Below are 16,627 nucleotides of genomic sequence, written 5' to 3' on the forward strand. Positions count from 1 at the left end.
ATACAGATATAGCCTTTGAAACATTAAAAATTCAACACAAAGTGTAACTTCAAATTTGTTTTATTAAAACTTGAAAAAAAAAGCCACTTTAAATCACAAAATATTCTCAAAATTAGTGGCTGATGCAAGTGGAATGACTAAAACTTAAGCCTCAGAGTAAAATTTCGTTTAACAGAATAAACAAATAATTTACATAACATTAGAAAAAACTAAATGAGTGACTTTAGCGAACTGCTGAGAGAATAAGAATTACTAAATTATTAGTGAATAAGAGTTACTGAATGAAGAAATAATTCAATGATGAATGAAGTCAAAATGTAGGTATTCAAGAATGAACACCTGAAAAAATTGTGCGACTAAACACACTAAAAACATGTTTTTTATCATGTGTGAAGAGTATGTGTACGGTGTGTGTGTGGTATGTCAGTGGATGAGTGAGTTCACTTATATGAAGTCCCACTCAAAGTCCATTAGCTTCTTAAGTAGACTGGCAACCCGAGTGTTGACTGATTTCTTTTTGTGGCCAACCTTCCCTGTCCGCTTTGATATGACTTGTCCACACTTGGTGCCTTTTTCAGGATTTATTCCAATGAAGCACCTGAAAAACAAATGCATACATTCAGAATTAGTGTGGGTAAAATTTTACATAACGAGAATGTGAATAGAAATTATCATATGATTCTAAGCATCTAACCGCTGAATAAATTCCAACGTGGATGCAGCCTCAGCTTGGTACTCCACATTGAAATTGTAGAAAGTTGAAAACACAGCAGAAAGTCCAGACAGAAAACTTGGCTGGATGCCCTCACAGATTATTTGCCCCTCAAAACTAATCATCCATTTATGAATGCAGCTTCCTGGTTTTTCACCTAAAACATTTCAAAGAAAAAACAATGTCAGACAGTCATATAACACTAATTTTCTACTGCCAGATTGCAAACAAATGCAAGGGAAACTGAAATGATTTTACCTAGTCACAAAGCCCTGTTCTTTTAACATAACATATGCATTTCAAAATGCTGATTGTGGACTGGTCTGGACAGACACTGAAGTCAACATGTGCATTATACGGTGTATTGTGAAATAGTTGCTGCAATTTTTATGATGTATTTAACACAATATTTTTGCTCAGTACAGTTGAAGGGTTAAAAAAAAGTAATTAATTAGTCCCCCTCACTTTCAAAGAGTTTTCATTTTCAAAACAAAAATGAAACTATTTTTAATATTCTTTCATCATTTCTGTTCATTAAAAGTCCAGTCAAATCCAGGTTAAATGGAAACTCAAACGCGCTAGCCTGACAGACCAGAACAAACCTCACGTCAAGCAAGCATGTTTGAGCTTATTTGCTGTATGCTCAGTGATGAATGTTTATACAAGAATAAACAAATAAAATTCATACATTTACAAAAATTTATGAAACATTTTGAAGCATCAAAGTTTTTTTTTTTTTCAATTGATTAACAAAAATGCTGAAAGAATTGTATTAATATATTAATTTGTTTTCCAAAGATGAATAAAAGTCTTAAGGGCTTGGAATGACATGATTGTTGGTAAAAGATAGCAGAATATTTATTTTGTGTGACCTTTCCCTTTCAGTGTTGTACAGAAGCATTTACCATGTTTTTTGAAATACAGAAAAAAACATTCTTAATGGCTTATGTAATAAAATAGACTATACATTCATATAGTTCTATACGTACATACCAAAGAGTATCAGTCGAGGAGTTGAAGGTAGTTCAAGTGTCCTTTCTACATCAGCTGCAGTGGAAGATGCCTAAGAAACAGTAACAATGATGAGGACACAGAGACAAAATACACTAACAATATTTTTGATGAAAAATATTTAAAGAATTATCTGCATATAGTGGACTTCAATGGTGCAATGATGTGGACTTTAAAATGGGAATAAAACTGAGTTAGTGTATCACATTTGTCATTGTGTTGTCTGTAAAGATGTGATTTTAAAGCTGCTAATTTAGCAAATTTCCTGTTAAAGTCCTGGATGCAACAATGAAGAAACAAGTTAGGGGTATTGCTGTGAATCCTCATGTGCTTCACATAGACCACTGGAGTACTGCATTGCTGCCTGCATAACTGACACCCAAACATGCTGACAAGTCAAAATGGACAGTCTTTAGGAACGAAAAAACGTAACTCAAACAATCTCAACAATAACAAAATAAAATCTCCACAAAAATAAAACTGCCATTGGCCTACTGTACTGGGTAAAGTAACATTGCCATACAAACCAACAATGCAAAATAAATCAACATGAATTATTCTTACTGATTATTATATCGCGTAACTTATTCTATCAAGCCAACTTGGATCGAAGCAATCCAAAATACAGCCAACAATAAACTAACAAAACGACAACACTATTAAGAAAAACTTCCCTCGGAATACAGTTATGTACAAATTAGAAGAACAAGCTTACCCAAATTCGCAAGCACAACGTTATTGAAATCAACGTTTTGTCTAATATACACTATTAGGCATTAAATGAAAAGATAGCAAGCTAAAATTAGCAAACGAGAAGACGATAATTTCAGCGTGTTACAGATACATCAATATTACTTCGTTGCTATTGTGTTAAAGGCTTACTTTGCAGAATTTATATCATGTTTGATTAAACTCACCTTGTAATCGGGGGATATCTGAATCTATCCAGCTCCAATCTATGATGCCGTTGGAACGTTGACGATTTTAGCACTGAAATGGACATATTAAACAGCCTCAGCATCCACTTATCAAAGTTATTTGCACAGTTATTTGCAATTGCAAACGTGTATTTTGTGTGAAAGGAGCAAGGCAAAGGTACACTCACCGGTTAAATCACAATATAAAGACGGATGAAAATCCACATGTGCTCGCTGCAGCTTTCTGTTCCCAAAATACTGTTAAGTACTGTTTTCTTTCCTTCGAGCAATAAATACGGTAAAATAACGTTAAATTTTATCTAGGTCATTTCACCGAACGTAAATAAACAGGTAAGCACTGCTTTTTAAAATAACGGGTTTATACTGTTAAAATTCTGACGTAAATTAACAGCAATTTTTAACAGTGCACCACAACATTGAAGAATTGTAATTTTTAATAATTTTACTAAACATTTGTACATGCAGTATTATTAATAAAAAAGGCTTTTTCCGTTTAGTGAGATCTTTAAGAATGTTACAGTATTTAACTGACCTGCATTTTCGTTTGTATATTCTTTGGAAAATACTTCAAAAGTGCCACTAAAGCGCACACGCGTGCGAGCCACAACGAGCAAGTATGTATTTTCATGCACATAAGGGGGCCCCCTAGTGGCCACGGGATATACGGGTGGCATATACCGCTTATTAGGTAGGGCCAGCACTGGTTAAATCTAGGCAAAATTTGCGTGTGTGTCTGCCAAGATAATTCTTCCAGGCAGTTTTTGTGTAAGAGCATTTCACTTGTTTTAAGAAGTATTTCTCAGTGTTTAATAATCTTAATGTATTATAACTTGTCATTTGAGATTTCATTACTGATTATGAGCAAGCATTTACTATTACTAAAACAAGGTCTGTATCGAGCCTTATGTAGTGATTTTAAAACTATTTTCCACTTTACTCGAAGTTTAAGCAAGCTATCAGTTAGATCAATAAACTTATTTAAATTCTGTTATTTTATGCTTCCTATTTTTATCATTAACTTTATTGCCAGACACAAAGTCCATACATGTGGAAAAGAGGACAAAAATCGTCATTAGACAAAAATTGGTCATTAGAATGTGGGTTTTGATTCTCTATATCCAAAACATGTTATCAGATTTTACAAAGAAAAAAGCAAACAAGCAACTTAAATTTAGACTCTTTCTAATGAAACTCCATATAATTTAAGTATTTGGGAATGTGGTTTGACAATTTAAACTGGAAAGATCATATCGACTATATTTAAAAAAAAGTGCAGTAAAGTACTGAATTTAATAAGAGGTGTTGCAGGTCAGCAGTCATTAAAATATATGTTGGTCTCATGCGATCAGTCCTAGATTATGAATATATTGTGTATGAATCTGTAACTGTTAAAGTTGGATATCATACAAGCCAAAGCGTTGAGATTCATTTTAAAAGCAACCCCAAATTCAGCACTGCAGGTGGAAACATCTGAAATGCCACTGTGTATAAGAAGGGGAAAAACTAGCTTTGGATTAATCTAAATGGACAAAGTAATGATCATCCTGTAAAGGGAGTACTTAAGTTGGGAAACTATGAATACACCAGGTAAAGGCTTTGCATGAAAAATAAAAACGTGGATTAATGAAACTGCTGTAATGAGAGCCAGGATGCCTCCCTCTGCTGGCCTGCAGAGGACTTTCTCACACTTCACCCTCAGGACTCCATTACCCATCATCCCATGCACCAGTCTGAACTTTACCACACCTGTTTCCTGTTAGCTATTATCCAGACTGTTTAAACCATGCTCTCACTCACACTCATTGCGAAGTATTGTTTGATCTGCCTGCATACCGAGTGCTCATCCTTTCATCCTTTCATCCTGTCATCCTGTTCTGTGTCTTTCTGGTTTTGACCCGTGCCGGTTTTATCGTTTGTGATTGTTTACTGCCTGACCTGACTTGTGCCTGGATTTGATACTGTTTTGGATTTGCCTCTGTTGTTGTTGTTTGCTTGGTGTATGACCCTTGCCTGTATGTGGATTGCCCTTAATAAACCTGCATTTGGATCTAACCTGTATCACTGTGCAAGACAACTGGGTTAAACAAGAAATTATTTGCTCCAATAATTGTTACACCTCCAATGGCACCTTGGTTACTTGCTCAACCTGAAATAGACTTAAAGCTACATGAGAAAATTAAGGAAAATGGAGAGGAGGTTAATGTAAAAACATTTGTTGCAGAGTATATAAGAAATACACATTATACATTTCTTCAAATATATACAGATGGTTCAAAGCGCATACGCAGATAGCAACACACCTGGCTAAAGTCTGGCTTACTTTAGGCACTTCAGGCTTAATTCTGGCTCTGTTTTTGTAACACCTTTGTGTGAAAAACCATTTGGCTGAGTTGTGGCAGGAGGCAAACCAACCAAAAGCAAAAGGCACCTTTTTGGCTGAGTTCTGGTTTGAGTTTGGTCCACCAGAAGGAAAATATTTGGCTGAGATCTAGCTGAGTTTTGGTTGGCCAAAAATGAATATACACTTGTAAAAAGTTTAAATACAAAAACCCTTTAAAATATTTATTCAAATAGCAGACACTTTTCAAAACAAATTTATTTAAAACCAGATATTAAAGGTGACATAGAATGATTGAACGGGCTATTTATCCTTGTTCTGTGATGTGACATGTAGACAATTTTTTTTTTTGTTTTGGTATGTAATGCCTTAGAAGCTTCCGAAAAACCTCTCTCAGATAGCTCTTTTAGGGAGGGGGATTTTAAACAAGTGGTTTTGCACCTATTTGGCTCCCCCTGCTGGCTTAACTTGAAATCTCATTATGAAAAGCAAACACTTGACGATGATTGGCTGACTTTGCTGCCACTCAAAAAATGTAGCCAATTATTTTAAAGTGGAGGGGGAGTGTGATAAGTGTGATGTCATAATCATCAATTTTTCAGATTGGGCCGTTTTCTGGCTGACATTTCTAAAAGAGGAATTTCTATGAGACTGAGATGTTTAGCATGTCTAGCTCTTTTCGTATATTTGTGAATGCGGGCAGGGGCGCCACTAGCAATTTTGGGCCCTATGAAAGAATATAAGGTTGGGCCCCCTACCACACGCATTTCGCACAAAATGCAATGTTTTGCGTATGTTTAGTGTACAAGCCAACCTTGCTATCCACAATCTTTCTCTGCAATTTAATAATACAAACTATTACTTTTGCTATTGCTTTTGACCACTATCAGCATTTAGTCAGATAGCCTACCTACCATGTAGCTATAAGATGATTTATTGTGCAAATGTAAATTTAATAGAAAAATACAGTACAGTAATCAAATATTCAGAGACAATGCAACATTCTTAAACAAAGAGATGCTAATGAGATGGTCTTTATCTCACAATAAAATTTAAGACTAGGTGGCATACTGTATACTTGAGCTGTTACACACACCAATAAAATTGTAACATTTAAAAATGGCAAACAACAACAATACATCTTTTCTAGAAATTTACCTTCTGCCGTAAATAAGTCAAGAAATGCTTGAGCAAAACTTGTATAGCTTGTATTATTATTATAATTATTTATATAGTGAATAACAGGTGTCACACACCAGTAGCTTCAGTAAATAAAAAATAACGACAGGTCATTGAAATGGTGAACTCAGGAAAACAGCTATAAGTTACTGTTATATGATTCTTCAGCCAGTTTTTATCAACTTTTATTCTAAAATAAATGTTTTAAATGAAACGAAGAGGACAACTATAGCAGATTATAGCATAAATTTCGATTGATTTCTTAAAGCTGTTACAAGCTAAGAAGCTTTAATATACATTAAACTTAACTTAGGCTACTGGACTAGTTTAGCCTGCGTTGCGTTTCTCATCACAATCATCTCAACCCATTCTCACTCCAAAGGCGTCAAAAACCGAAGCATGGTCAAGCGCCCCTAGCGTCACTTTTATGACGCCAAATGTGCCTCTCGGCGTCGACTATCGAAGCACTACGACCTTCATTGCTTTCAGTGGGAAACTTTTGGCGTCAGAATTCGACACGAGGACATGAGATGTTTATCGCTATGAAATCACGTTCAAGAAATCTCATTCAGCACACATCGCGCGATACTTGCTATCATTTCCACAGTTTGGGTGAGTAGTCGTAAATACGCTCTTTTAATGCCTTTTATCAAATGTATTCTGTCTTCTTTATTAATCAGATTAGTGCCATATGTTTAATCGCTGTATTATATCGGTCATCCGCGGCTGTCTTTGAGTTTCATTGCGTTTAAATAAATGAACACAGCTGCTAATTAGTGTGATTAAACTCTATCTGTCACGTGACGTGCCATAGACCTTCGATCCGTTTTATATTATTATTAATTTCAGGATCAATGATGTAAGTTGTATTTGTAGTAAAATCATGGTAATCACGACACAATAGTAATAAATGAAATGTGAAGTTAAAACACAGTAAATGGGACATTAGTAACTGTAACTGTAGTTTTACTATGATATATTAATAATCAATACAACAATACAATAATCACCAAACCAGCTATGTTTGTATCACTGTAATGTTAGTGTTTTTATGTGCTTTTATATGACAGATATCACAGTAATCATGTGTTCTGTACCATGCGTTTAATACCTTTTAATGTGAATCCAAAAAAAAAAAAAAAAATCAAATTAAAAATAAATAATAAAACATGTATTTTTCCATCTTGCAGTTCATTCATATCAGTTTATATATATATATATATATTTATTTTTTATATATATATATATATATATATATATATATATATATATATATATATATATATATATATATATATATATATATATAAATATTTTGCTCACAGATCATTATTAACATTCTGTATATAATTCAATTTTATTTTCTCTCCCCTTTTTTATTATTTTTATTTTTAGCTGAAAAGACGTAAAGGCAGTCAGCCCAGTGGTGTTTCTGGAGAGGGATTCCTTCAGAAATGGAGAAGACAGAAAGCTGCGGAGGCAGATATTTGCAGCAGTAAGTCTGTGATAGTTTGTCTCTTTTATCAAAAATTCCTGCTGTTATAATTTGTACAGCATTTGTTGTTTCTTAAACTGTTGCACTGTCCAAATACCCACACTTGCCATCTTTTCACTTGACCACTTGATTACTTATTTGAAGTCTTTCCTGTATTTGGCCTAGTGTTCGAGTGAGCATGATGACCACGAGTGTGTGTCGAACTTTCATGACCTGATGACTGTGTTTCCCAATCCTGATCCTGGAGAACCCCAGCACTGCACGGTTTTGGTGTCTCTCTTATCTGCCTTGGAGTCTTCACTGATGAGCTGATGAGTTGAATCAGGTGTGTTTGATCAGGGAGACATCTCAAATGTGCAGTGTTGGGGTTCTCCAGGACCAGGATTGGGAGCCACTGCCTTATGGGACACTTATGTGTTTAAAGAGATTTTTAATATCTAATTATCAATATTTCACATACTGTACATTGGACAGCTTTCCATGACCTCTTGTGAGATCTCGGCAAAAAGTCTGACGATTTATTCCAAAACATGATGCATGATGGGATACACTAAGCTTTGTATAGCGCTCCAGAGCAGTATTGGAGAGGTTTAGTGTGTGTTAAGGACGCTGTGCTTTGGCATTATTAAGACCGGGGACAGTCTTGTGCACACACTGTCACGTACACACACTCTCAAGTGGCCAAGACTGCAAGTGTGGGTATCTGGACAGGGTCAAAGTCTTAAAAATGATCCCTAAACACATCACAGTCTTAATAATCCAGTTTAACACTTGTATGATATTGTACAAGCCCCAGGACTGTCTCATCTGACACTATCAAAGAATTCATATGACTATAGCTTGTTATTAATTACTTGCTTTCAATAATGGATTCATTTAACATTTAATTATACAGCATCTTTACAGAGGTGTAATGTACAAGCTGCACGTAATTAATAATATGTCCTTCCTTCTGTCTTACAGGATTTTTTCCAGATAATGCTGTTCTTCTTTTTCAGGTCTAAAATATCGAGCTCAACAGCTATTTTAAGAGCCAACCCTCACAAACCTTCCTAAAACCTAAAAGAGCTATTACTGAGTCTCAGCGAATCTTGCCATGATCACCTCTTCCCAGGTACATTTGTTTACTCCAAAAATGCTCTGGTCTGAATCTTACTTTAAATTAACTTAATTATGTTTAATGAGCAATATTAATTGCACAGAGAGTAAGTAGAGATTATCTTGTTTCACAGAAGAGAAGGAAGACCAAGGATATGATTTGCTCAGGATGAGGAATGAAGATGGCCATCTTGAGCTCAAACAAACAGAAGTCCTCTGGTATGTGTGTGTTGAAGCAATGTTATACAACATTTTATGATGATCTCTCACAGAACTGGTCATGTCAGCCTTGATTTCGTTTTATACTATTACAATTACAGCATGTTAGCAAAGTGTGACTGGACATTTTTAATATTATGTTTTTAAAAACACACCACCTGTTTTATTAGCAGACAAGTATCATGAAATTGGTTTAGTTGATATAAACACCAATTGACATTATTTCATTGTTTTGTAAATGTTATGTTATTAATTGTGAATTGATAGTTGATTGGTTTGAAGCCAGGCATTACACTGCACAGACTAAAACACATTTGTGAGAGAAGTCAGGAACTTTGGAGAAAGATTCTAGAGGAAAAAAAACACATTTACTGCAACAACAGATGAATTCTAGAGTCTCTGAGAACTACACATGCTAATGTCTCATGAGCAAGACCTTTGCTTCTGTAACTTTTTCTTAATTCTTGCAGAATGACATATTTATTGCAGTATTTTTATTTGTACAGATGATCTCATCAGCCAAATGAGGGGTTTTGACCAAGTGATGCTCTTGAAAGGAGTGAAAGAAGAGGATGTGGTAAATTGTCTTCAGAGAAAAAGCTTCTCAAAAGGTCTTAAAACAGCTTGAAGAATGGTAAGTGTACAGTACTACAAGGGTCATAGTTACTCACCCTGCTAAAACCACACAGAACATAAGCTGCACTCTCTGTCCATTAAACAACTTCTTCTGCATTGTTTGTTTCACTTTGACCAGGTCTGGGATCTTAGGACTGAGAGATCATCTGGCTGAGAACAAGCTACACCTCATCAGTGCTGGACATCAACCACAAACTGTTTCCAGACACGAGAGAAGAAGATCACGATGGGGAGATGAAACCAGTTTAGATGTGATGATGGGAATCATTATTTTCTGAAACAGTATCACATGTCTTATATGTATCACATGATCTGTATCACAGTTGACTGGATGGGACTGTGTGACTTTTAAGGACATCTCATCACTCATCTGTGTGAACTGATTTATATATGAGGTTAATGTATCTTTGATGATAATTATTTTCATTGAATCTTATTTGTCTTGATGCTACTTTATCAACTTTATAGTCTATGCTTCAATAAAATGAAAATGGTGAATATTGTGTTCTGAAGATTCTTGGTAAATACATCATTTTACTAGGTAGGCTCATATGTGTTTATTTTAGACTTGGAAAAACGACATATTAATTATTGGGATTATTTTTTTATTTAAGACATGAACATTTTTGATCGGATTAATAACATCTGGGACATCAGTACACCAGAAAGTAATTTTTTTATATTTTAGTAACAAATATGCACATTTTTTGTGAAATACAGGGAGTTACAAGATTAATTATTCTGCATTACAAGATGGTGCCATGGGCTTTATTGTTACAAGCACTTGACGGATAACTGAGAATGTAGCAGGAATGATCAACGTGGATCTTGTACTGCATTAAAACCAAGAGCACGCACATTACTGATGTCCAGCACATGAGGAGCAAGATACGGGGGTGAGGAGGACATTTTTACACTGATTTCGGCTAATTAGTTATATATAATGCTAATATATATATATATATATATATATATATATATATATATAAATTAATATTCTTAGCACTGCATGAATTTGTCCTTGTGTAATAGTGAAGTATCACAATGTGTATACATTGTCCTTGATTACTGCTTTACAAGTGGGGAATAGATAAAGGCAAGTTGTTGCAGGTTCATCCATTATATTTCTTGCCATTTACTTCAAAAATCAAAGAAATAATCTATTATTTTCATTATTAAATCATTTCTTTATAATTTTTCCATGTTTCATCAGATGGCCTCACAATGTCCTGTCAAAAGGTATAATAGTCATGATGAATAGAATAGAAAACAGAGGACTGTGAAAACTGTCAGATATAAATGTGACTCAGCTCAGTTTGTTGTTCATGATGAGGAGAATACATATATGTAGGTTTTACTGCCCTGCTACCCCCAGGGGCCCAGTAGCACCCCCCGGAAGAGCCCAAAACTGTACATTTCAAATGGCTGTAAATCAGAGTCCAATTAACATATCAAAGAGACTTATGCTATGCTGATAAAATAATGTTGAGCTCAGTTTTCAGAAATAAGTGGAAAGCTGGCATAAAAGCATTTTAAATATTGCTCACTGTAAAATACCACATTTCAGCCTGCCTCTCAAATATATCATAGAGGTTTGCACAATAAACATATTTAGATATCCAGTTTACCTTAAAATAAATAATTTATTTAGTTTCGTTAATAAAAAGTTTTAAACTACATTACCCACAAGCCTCCGTCGTTCTATCTATAGAAAGGCAACACTAGGGGGCTGTTTTTGTAGTTCATTGAAGTTATGCTTAGGGTTAGGATTAGGATCTCGCTAAAGATGTCATTTTTCTCAAGATAGCAACACTTCATTGTTGACTTAATATATTACTAATGTGATGATAGGAGCAAAACATACTTTTTAACATGATGCGCTGTTTAATATGGGTTAAAAGATAGTCCAACCACAGACTGTCCTGAAAAGTCATAGCCAATGGAATCTAAGCTGAGCAGCAGCGTCACACTTCCTTATCCATGTATGACAGATGTCTTTCGTTTTTCGGCTGAAGGGATAGATTCGGTTAACAATAGATTAAGCTTGCTACTTATTAGATTCTGTTTTATTAACGTCTTCACCTTCCTCCGTTGTTCAGCTTGACAAAAATTGGGCAATATTGATGTGCACATGCCCAGCAGTCGCAGTTGTATCCAACAGATAGATTCCTCTCATTAAATATAAGACACATTTTTAAGATTTGTATTTTTTTTTTTGACCAAAGACAAATATATTTACTAATCAAATGACGTGCTTCTAAAATTTACATTGTATATTACATTGTGTTTTAAAGTTAAAATTGTTCACATTTGTGTTTCTGTGATTTACCATTCTCTACCATTTGAACCCTAGGAATAAAAACAGAAATTATAAATTAATGAATGAATGAACAAATAAATACATAAAGCATAATAAACATGCATATTTTTGTAAGGATCTTCCATTATTTATTGATATGTCAAACTCATTTAAAGACAACATGCCCAAATTACTACACTGCATCCTCTGTCACCAAGCTCGTTTTTGCCACCATAAAGAATAAAAAGGCAGTTATGTTGTAAACATTAACTATTTTCAGTATGCAAATGAAAATGCTTTTATTAAAAAACAAAACAGTAAATACAGTATGTCTTTCAGAGAACACTGGAAAAAGATCAATTTTATTAAAAAAATTAAATTGACCAAAATGTTATACAACACAATGTAAATGTTTCAAACTCACAAAAAAACACCATGAAGACATGCATGTCAAGTGTGCAATATCATCTATAAAACTCAATCAGCACAGCATCAAATAAACACTGATTGTCTGAACAATGGAAGACAGAGAAAGTGTTCAGGAAAACAAACACCTGCTAGCTTTGACAATAACATCATGAATTCACTTCATGACTGGAGCTAGGGGATGACTGTGTATGAATATCTCCTTTACTAAAACTCTTAATTAAAGTCTAAAAAGTTCACTGTATGAAGCTTGAAAAAGAGAACAAAATGCTTTATCAATACGAAAAATACTATTTTTAACTATTGTTTTCATCACTGGTTCTGTAATGTATTCATTATGAGCTTATAAATAAAACAAAGTTACATCTTCTGCAAAAATCAAACCACTGCAAAGTCTAATCACTGATCAAGGGACCATATCTGTGTGTGTGGGGGATAAAGAGTTAACGAGGTGAGTCCTTGTGCATGATGGAGAACTGCAGTGTTATCCTCAAACAATCCTGTAAAACAGAAATATTACATTACATTCAACTTATACATTACACTGTGTTTTGTTTAGACCATAAAAGCAGCCTCTGTAAAGATGCTGTAAAATTAAATGTTAAATGAATCCATTATTGAAAGCAAGTAATTAATAACAAGCTATAGTCATATGAATTCTTTTGATAGTGTCAGATGAGACCGTCCTGGGGCTTGTACAATATCATACAAGTGTTAAACTGGATTATTAAGACTGTGATGTGTTTAGTACAGTATGTGAAATATTGATAATTAGATATTAAAAATCTCTTTAAACACATAAGTGTCCCATAAGGCAGTGGCTCCCAATCCTGGTCCTGGAGAACCCCAACACTGCACATTTGAGATGTCTCCCTGATCAAACACACCTGATTCAACTCATCAGCTCATCAGTGAAGACTCCAAGGCAGATAAGAGAGACACCAAAACCGTGCAGTGCTGGGGTTCTCCAGGATCAGGATTGGGAAACACAGTCATCAGGTCATGAAAGTTCGACACACACTCGTGGTCATCATGCTCACTCGAACACTAGGCCAAATACAGGAAAGACTTCAAATAAGTAATCAAGTGGTCAAGTGAAAAGATGGCAAGTGTGGGTATTTGGACAGTGCAACAGTTTAAGAAACAACAAATGCTGTACAAATTATAACAGCAGGAATTTTTGATAAAAGAGACAAACTATCACAGACTTACTGCTGCAAATATCTGCCTCCGCAGCTTTCTGTCTTCTCCATTTCTGAAGGAATCCCTCTCCAGAAACACCACTGGGCTGACTGCCTTTACGTCTTTTCAGCTAAAAATAAAAATAATAAAAAAGGGGAGAGAAAATAAAATTGAATTATATACAGAATGTTAATAATGATCTGTGAGCAAAATATTTATATATATATATATATATATATATATATATATATATATATATATATATATATATATATATATATATATATATATATATATATATATATATATATAAACTGATATGAATGAACTGCAAGATGGAAAAATACATGTTTTATTATTTATTTTTAATTTGATTTTTTTTTTTTTTTTGGATTCACATTAAAAGGTATTAAAAGCATGGTACAGAACACATGATTACTGTGATATCTGTCATATAAAAGCACATAAAAACACTAACATTACAGTGATACAAACATAGCTGGTTTGGTGATTATTGTATTGTTGTATTGATTATTAATATATCATAGTAAAACTACAGTTACAGTTACTAATGTCCCATTTACTGTGTTTTAACTTCACATTTCATTTATTACTATTGTGTCGTGATTACCATGATTTTACTACAAATACAACTTACATCATTGATCCTGAAATTAATAATAATATAAAACGGATCGAAGGTCTATGGCACGTCACGTGACAGATAGAGTTTAATCACACTAATTAGCAGCTGTGTTCATTTATTTAAACGCAATGAAACTCAAAGACAGCCGCGGATGACCGATATAATACAGCGATTAAACATATGGCACTAATCTGATTAATAAAGAAGACAGAATACATTTGATAAAAGGCATTAAAAGAGCGTATATACGACTACTCACCCAAACTGTGGAACTGATAGCAAGTATCGCGCGATGTGTGCTGAATGAGACTTCTTGAACGTGATTTCATAGCGATAAACATCTCATGTCCTCGTGTCGAATTCTGACGCCAAAAGTTTCCCACTGAAAGCAATGAAGGTCGTAGTGCTTCGATAGTCGACGCCGAGAGGCACATTTGGCGTCATAAAAGTGACGCTAGGGGCGCTTGACCATGCTTCGGTTTTTGACGCCTTTGGAGTGAGAATGGGTTGATCATCTCGGATGCAAAAAATACTTCCTTGGCATATTGTGTTACAAAACATTGGGGTGTGTATCTGATAGAATTTCTAGTTTATGTTAATTAATTAAAACCGCTTATTAGGGCTAACGTTAATCTCGCGTCAGAATTATAACACAAAACAGGGAACGTAAATCACCTTGTCTTTTTAAAAACTGGGGTGAACAGAGCGAAAACTTGACAGTGGAAAGGGAATTATATTGTATTGCTCCAGTGTCACATTATGCAAACTGCATTTATAGTAAGGAACTTCACATATGCAGATGTCATCATAGCAAATAGCAGTAAATACACACACCTTCTTCTGAAGTTCACTCCGCAGTCCGCACTGTGAGACCGTGGATTGAATCGCGCGCTAAAAACAAAACGGGGTGGGGCCATAGACGGGTGGGGCCCAGTGCATGTCTGAGCGTGAGCGTGCTAAGGCAGGACCAAACCATTTCATTCAGATGCAGGGGGGTGGTCGGTTTACTTTTTGGTCAATGGGGATATTTAACTTTTACTGCCAAAAACAAGTAAAAACAAAGATTTTATTAATTCTATTATTATTTTTGAAATATATAGGTTACTGAATGATGATGGTTTAATAATTTTATTTTAGTTTTTACCTATTTTTTGGGGCCCCTGTCAGTCATGGGCCCTTGGAATTGTCCTAACTTTCCCCCCCTATACGGCGCCCCTGAATGCGGGTAGACTACCATTATTCAACAAAGACAAGGTAAAAATGGTTTTTCATTCTCTGTCCCCTTTAAAAAAGAATAAGTATTTAATCTTCAAGGTAATTAAAAAATCTTTGTTTAAATAATTTTGATGGACAGTTAATGCACGGTGTCAATGTGCAGTATACAGACAAAGTAATAATTACATAATTTCAAAATGAATTATACATAAAACAAAAAAACTTAATGGGTGTTTAGAGTTCATGGCTGAATGGATATTTTGAGTATGTGAGTGGGTTTTTAGCTCTAGTCCTTTTAGTTTGCTTTTTTCTAAGCAGTTATTTTTTTTACAAATAAGATCTTTGACTTTACATTAAATTGTGTTAACCACAACAAATAAACGAGTAAATAATACTAATATGTCTCATGACGTACTCTCCCAGATACGAAGACGTAGATTGCAATGCATCTTGGAAATAGTAGTCAGTTAACATCAACAGCGTTCAATCCGCATCAGGCGGAGTGATTAGCACAACTCTGACCGAACTTTTTTATGAATATATAGTATTTCACAATACTTCATGGTATTCTAATTAAATCATTTTTTGGAATCTTTGATTTCTCAGAACCTGACACATTGTAATTCTGAGACTCCAGGAAAGTGGCAGTTCTGTAAAATGTTGGCACTGGAGACTAAATGCTCCCTGATAGTTTCACACCTAATTCACTTAACACACACACAAACACACATTACCCACAGTGACAGAGGGACAGAGTGACATCAGATGTATGATAGTTTTTTTAATTTTCTATCATCCATATAGTGTTGTATAGTCATGAAACCATGCATATTTCCTCAGAATGACTTGTCTTCTATGTGTACATTTTTTTGAAGCGTTTAGAAGCTGCACTTAAAAAAATAAAAGACATTTACTGGTTACTTTTTTACTGTTATTTAAAAAAATCACCAAGACAAAACCATTCAAGCCATTCAAAATTCATCCGCACCTGTTCTGTAAGATACATTCTTTAAACAGTGGTAAAAGAGGATGTGGTGCTGAACCTTCAAGAGTCACTCAAAACGTATCTGTCCATAAAGCCTATAAAGAATTATTCTTAATATACAGTTCACAATACTTCAGCTTGTTATTCTAATTAAGTGAGGGTCATTTTATCAGTAAAATAAATCAAATTCATATTATTTTTCTTTGAAAGATTTCTATAAATGATTTAAATCATACTTGTTTCTACAA

General features: G+C 34.4%; 1 long non-coding RNA gene across 1 annotated transcript; it reads right to left on the bottom strand.

Moving 5' to 3' along the window:
- Positions 1-520: 520 nt before the first annotated feature.
- On the bottom strand, positions 521-3,013 carry LOC113056527 (uncharacterized). Its single transcript, XR_003277701.1, has 5 exons — positions 2,829-3,013; positions 2,641-2,713; positions 1,706-1,775; positions 695-869; positions 521-598 (listed from the first exon to the last, which is right to left on the bottom strand). It is a non-coding gene; the product is annotated as an uncharacterized LOC113056527 (long non-coding RNA).
- Positions 3,014-16,627: the final 13,614 nt, after the last annotated feature.

Source organism: Carassius auratus, chromosome 37 (assembly GCF_003368295.1).
Source record: "Carassius auratus strain Wakin chromosome 37, ASM336829v1, whole genome shotgun sequence".
NCBI classification, from domain to species: domain Eukaryota; kingdom Metazoa; phylum Chordata; class Actinopteri; order Cypriniformes; family Cyprinidae; genus Carassius; species Carassius auratus.